Here is a 6,402-nt window from a genome sequence, read left to right on the forward strand (position 1 = left end):
TCACTTCCCCCATTCCACACTGTCCTATTCTCATTAAGTACCTTCACTGCTTTTATGTCCTCTGATTTTTTGCTCTCTATCATAGAGTGCGGATAGTCGGTATATATTGAGTGGATACATACAATATCTTTCTTTCATAGCCTGGCTTACTTCACTCAGCAATAGATCCTCCATATCTGACCACTTTCTATCAAATTACAGGGTCTTGTTATTTTTTATGGCTGAGTAATACTCCATAGAGTATATATACCACACTTTTCCAATCCGTTCATCAGTTTGTGGACATTTAGGTTGGTTCCATGTCTTGGCAATTGTGAATAATGCTGCAATAAACATGGATGTGCAAGCACTTTTCTGACTGAGCGTTCTCCTGTCTTTTGGGTAAATACCCAGAAGTGGGATTGCTGGATCAAATGGTAGTTCTATTTGTAGATCTTTGAGGAACCTCCATATTGTTCTCCACAGTGGTTGAACTAGTTTACATTCCCACCAACAGTGTAGGAGGGTTCCCTTTTCACCACATCCCCGCCAACACTTATCACTTTTTATATTCTTAATCTTTGCCATTCTGACAGGGGTTAGGTGGTATCTCATTGTGGTTTTTATCTGCATCTCCCTTATGATGAGGGATGTTGAGCATTTCCTCATATGCTTTTTGGCTGTTCGTATGTCTTCCTTAGAGAGACTTTTGTTCAGCTCACTTTCCCATCTTTTAATCGGGTTAATCATTTTTTTTCGCATAAGGGATTATTCCCTGTGCTTTAGGAGTCTTATTTAAGAAGTCTTTGCCTACTCCAATGTCTCCCAGAGTTTCCCCAGCATTTTCTACCAGTAGTTTTATTGTCTGAGGTCTTAGGTTCAGATCTTTGATCCATTTTGAGTTGACTGTTGTTAATGGTGAAAGATGGGGGTTCAGTTTCATCTTTCTGCAGGTGGATACCCAGTTTTTCCAGCACCATTTACTAAAGAGGTTTTCATTTTCCCAGTGGATTGACTGACATCCTTTGTCAAAGATCAGTTGGCTGTAAGCTTTGGGGGTTATTTCTGGGGTCTCTATTCTCTTCCATTGGTCCATATGTCTGTTTTTATCCGGCGTGAGTTTTAAGTCACCAGGTCCGGGACGCGAACCGCGGTCGACTATGTGGGAGTCCAGCGACATAGCCATTACGCCAACTGCTGGTTTCCAACACACTTTTTTTTTTTAAAAAAGAGAGATTTTTGCTTTAGTGTGCATGTGCTCACCAGAGAGACAGAGACAGAAAGCGAGAAATCACACTGGGGGTGGGGGATGACCACACCACAATACCCTCTCCTCCATTCTCCTCTTGGGATCTTGGGCACGCACGCACATGTGCCTGACATGTTTTAAGCTACCAGGCCCAGGACTCGAACTGGAGTCGACCATGTGGGAGTCCAGCAATATTACTGTTACACAGTCTGCTGGTCCCCGGACACACTTCTTGACCCTCCTGTTCAACGTGTGCAACATCTGCATGTATTCAGAGACCATCAGGACTGTGTGCCATGGGAGGGTTAAGGCACTTTCAGAAAAGTGAGTGGTCCTCGGGATTGTCAGGGAACAGACCACAAGAAAAGGCTTGTTACAGCGGTGTCTCTGAGGGCATTATGAGGCCCGCTGAGGAAATTCAACCTCAAGCTTGTCTAAGACATACTCTAGAGATGTGCTTATTTTAAAAAATTTGCTATAAGGTGTGTATACTCACTGGAGATAGAGGTGTGAGTGTATGTGTGTGCGTGTGCGTGTGAGAGAGAGTCCCCCTCCTGGGGGGGATGGCCATGCCACAATTCCTTCTCCTCTTTTCACCTCTTGGGATTTTGGGCATGTATGCACACATACCCACCATGTTTTTCAGACTGCTGGGTCTGGGGCTTGAACCATGCAGTAATCCATGTGGGATGCAGCTGCTTTAACCACCATGTCACCTATTGGGCGAACACGTGCTTTCTTTATTCTCAACTCATTCTTTCCCCACTCTAAGCTGGCCCCACACTCATCATCACTTTCAGCCTCTAAGGATGTGCTAATTGCTCTGTAAGTCAACATACAACATTCAGAATAAGAAAAGCACCCTGGTATATGTAAATCGGACTCATATTAAATATTAATTAAATTGGGCTGGAAAGTCACACAGTTGGTTAGAGGCAATGTCAAGATTAGAAGCCCAGGGGCCAGTGGTGGCTCCGTGATGCTCGCTGAGGATGATCCACGTGAGAGGGTTCTGGGTTCACGCCTGGAGGTCTCCCTGAGTCCACTTGGCATGGGTGTGTCTGTGGCTCGGGTGGGCTGACGGAGGGTCACAGTGTCGGACCCTGTCAGGATGCTCTCTCTCTGTTTCTCTCTTGCTCAGGAAATGAATAAACAAACTTAAACAAGAAAATATTAGAAGTCAAGTTGCCCCATTCACAGTGCCCTCTCAATAAAACTGAAACAAGTTATCTTTTAAAATTCCATGCTAGAAATGACAGCCCAAGGAGCACCATCAATCAAAAAGACAGAAACGCCTTACTTTTCCCTGTCCCGCCCTTTCCACAGTTGCCTATGGCTCCTCAGCATAATGTGAACATATTTTGTTATCAGTGAGACTTTCCCTAAAGATCATTTTGGATGAGAGACTAAAGGAGCTAATGCCTAAGAGCACAAGGAAAAAATAAAATAAAATTAAAAAGAGCACAAGTGCCCTCTGACAAATTAGAGAAAGAAAAAGTCATTAGGGAGATTTTAGCCACAGAAATACAACTGAAAGAAAAAAATCCTAACTATGATTCTTACACCAAAAATCATCTTTGCAAATGTTCCAAGTATTTTCCTTTAAAACAAAATATCCATTTAACAGAAATATATATGCTATTCATATATAAAGAAAAATAAAAAGACGGCTCTGGGTATATCTCTATACCAATGACCTGTTTAAGATACTTGAAGCTTCTGTCTCTCCTCGATTATAAGCCCCTTCTTCCATTAACTGCTAGTCTAGATTTTGTGTTCATAGTTCACTTGCTTTCCTTTCTGGTTTTGTTGTTTGTATATGTATCCCCAAGCAAAATATTGTTGATTTATTTTTTAACTTCATATAAATAACAGTTTCTATATTTTTCTTTTTTCACCCAACATTGAAATGAACCATTATCAAGGTGCTGAACTGAGGTTAATTAATTTTATTGGTGTGCATTATTTCTACTGTATGACCATACCAATGTTTATATCATTTGGGTACTTTTAAAAAAATTGTTATTATAAAAACGGTTGCAATGTTGCAAGGAACATTTTTGTGTAAGTTTGTGGTTGCAGTTGTGCAAGAATTTCTCTAGGACAGTGTTTTTCTATGGTGGAGCTACTGGTATTACAGGACGCCCCTCCTGTCTCTTCACGGACACATTGCAGGGCACTTGGTGTCCTTGGTCTCCCACCCACCGAATGACTCTAGAACCCTCAGTCATTCTGACAATCATAACTGAATCTCCAAAACCCTTCTAGGGTGCCCCGTTGAGAACTACTGTTTTACGGTGCTTATCTAGAAGTGGAATTGTTTGGCCACAGTTTGTGTGACTTTTCAGTTTTCACTTAACACATTTTATTGTTGTGATTCAGAGGCAGTGGTGGATTCTTGTATGGAAATATAATAAATTATATAGCATATCCACATACGATACACTTATATAAAGCCCAACACACTTTAAGAAAACTTCAAATACATATTTAATGATGTAAATTATTCACACTCTATTAAGAACAGAGTATTTGTGTTATCTTTCTGTAAAAAGGCTTGGTAACACCTCTGAAATATGGCTTCCAGTTAAACAATATTTCCATAGGAGGATTTTTATCCATATTCCTTAAAATTAAGTATTTTCACTCAACTCTAAATACTTGTTGAAAACATTCATATATTCAAAGCATTCATTTGGTTTTGATACTGTATTAGTTCTCTAATTCCTATTAGTTACAGCCAATTAATAAAGACCTTCCTATATGTGTTGAACACCTTGGGGTTCTGCTCTGAGTTTGCTGACGCTCATTGAGTTTGGTTTACAGATGCGGGGAGGGTATCGATGGGAGTTTTCTTCTTGTGTGTTTTTCTTTGATGTTTGGTGAGGGCTGACCTCTGGCTGTAGGTTTTTTGTTTTCTTTCTTTCTTTTTTTTTTTTTTTTTTTTTTTTTTTTTTTTTTTTTTTTTTTTACATTCATTACAATCATAAGGTTTTTCCCTGTGTGAATTCACTGATGTGTTGTGAGGGCTGACTTTTCATAGAAGGTGTTCCCACATCTGAGACATCTGTAGGGATTTCCTCCTGTATGAGTTCTCTGATGGACCATGAGGTTAGATTTCACACAAGACGATCCCCAGCACTCGTTACATTTACAGGGTTCTCTCCCGTGTAAATCCTTTGATGCTGAGTAAGGTTTGATTTCACACAGAAGGCTTTCCCACTTGCGTTACATTTATATGGTTTCTCTGCTTTGTGAGTTCTCTGATGGACTGTGAGAGCTGATTTCTGGCAGAAGGACTTTCCACATTCATTATATTCATATGGCTTTTCTCCTGTGTGAGTTCTGTGATGTTCAGTAAGGTCTGACTTCACAAAGAAGGATTTTTCACATTCGTTACATTGGTAGGGCTTCTTCCCTGTGTGTGTGTCCTGTTTTCTTATGGAAGTTGTCCCCACACTTACTACAGTCATAGGTTTTCTCTCCTTGGTGAGCTCTCTGATTTTGGGTGAGGTCTGACTTCCTACGTAAGACCCTCTCACTCTCATTACACTCACTGGGCTTTTTCCTGGAGCGTGCTCTTTTCTGATATGGAGTGCACTTTGATTTCTCCAACAAGGATTTAACATTTGTTATCTTGGCTATTTTCTCCCTTGTGTTAACTCTCTGAGTGTGAGGTGTGATTTCTCCTTTAAGGTTCTTTCACTGTCACTTTACCTGCTGAGTCTTTCTGTTGTGCGAGTTCTCTGATGTTGAGTCACCGCTGACATTTCAGGAAGGTATCTCCCACATTGTTTATGGTCATAGATTTTCTCTCCTGCATGAATGTTCTCATTCTGAGTGTGGTACAACTTCCTTAAAGCTTCCTTACTTTCATTATACTCGCCAGGCTTTTCTCGTGTGTACATTCTTTAATGTTGTGTAGGGTTTGACTTCTTGCTAAAGGACTTCCCACATTTCTTACATTCCTGATGTTTCTCTCTGATGTAAGCTCCTTGATGATCATGCTTTTTCTTTATGTGTGAGGATTTCTCATTTTTACTGGACTTATGGGGCTTTCTTTCTCTAAGAGTTCTTGGACAGAAATTGACTTTTAACTGTGGGATGAAACCTTGTCTGGATTCACTACCTTCAGAAGATTTCCCTCCTGTGGGAACTCGTTTACATCTAATATAGGCTGTCTTTCTTTGAAAGGCTTTCCCACAATTATTATCATCAAGAAGTTGTTCCAAAGATGAATTTTTCTGTTGGTGAACAAAGTCCTCATTATGAGTGTAGTATCTCTTCTTTTGATCATTTTCACAGGATTTGTTCCCCGTATGAGTTTTCCTATGTTTAGTATCAAAGAACCCATATCCATGGAAATAATCTGTCTTTGTCCTTACATGGTTTCTATTATTAATAATTATTTTTGAAATACTTTTCAAGCTTGTTCCAAATGAGTCATATTTATGGGATATTTTTCTTGAGGGTACTGGGTATGTGGTCATGTTGAATGTTCCTCAAGTTTCTTGCATGGACTTTTCAGCAGACTCTCCCTTTTCCTACTACAGCATGTATCTTACTTCTCTCCTCAGTTTTCTCCCTAGTTTTTCTGCTGATGACTAAGTCTTGCCTCAAATAGTTGTTTTTATTTTCTTGGCTTCCCTCTTTCCTGTTATTGGCTTTATGGACTTCCAGAGAACAAAGAAGTGACCACATATTACACATCTCAACACAGTTCTTAAGATGAGGGTTGTACACAAGTCCCTATGCCAAATTGATTCTTGGGTTTCAGGTATAATCTCCTAGGATGATAGATATTCTAAGCTAAACTAATTCTAGACTTTGAGTTTGATCATATAAAAAGAAAGATACATGCTGTAGTAGGAAAAGGGAGAATCTGCTGAAAAGTCAATGCAAGAAGCTTTGGCTTGTTACAAATATGACCTTCTCTAGCTTGGATAGAGAAAGACAATGTCCAAAGAAACTGTTGAAATCTATTAGAGGATGATCCAAGCTTGTAACAGGATCCAATTCACCTCCACATTCTGATTGCTGGTGTAATCATTTGATTCTATCAAAGTTAAACGATAGTAATCACCCTCATTGACAATCCTACTTTTCCCTCTTTCAATCTGCTGATTGACTTCACCAGTTGGTTGTGCCCTGCCACAACACTGATTTTATATATA

General features: G+C 39.8%; 1 pseudogene; it reads right to left on the reverse strand.

Moving 5' to 3' along the window:
- Positions 1 to 4,998, reverse strand: part of LOC114009687 (zinc finger protein 248-like) — a 40,643-nt pseudogene extending 35,645 nt beyond the window's left edge.
- Between the last annotated feature and the right edge of the window lie 1,404 nt (positions 4,999 to 6,402).

This window comes from Tupaia chinensis, unplaced genomic scaffold (genome assembly GCF_000334495.1).
Source record: "Tupaia chinensis unplaced genomic scaffold, TupChi_1.0 Scaffold000602_1, whole genome shotgun sequence".
Classification (NCBI taxonomy): Eukaryota; Metazoa; Chordata; class Mammalia; order Scandentia; family Tupaiidae; genus Tupaia; species Tupaia belangeri.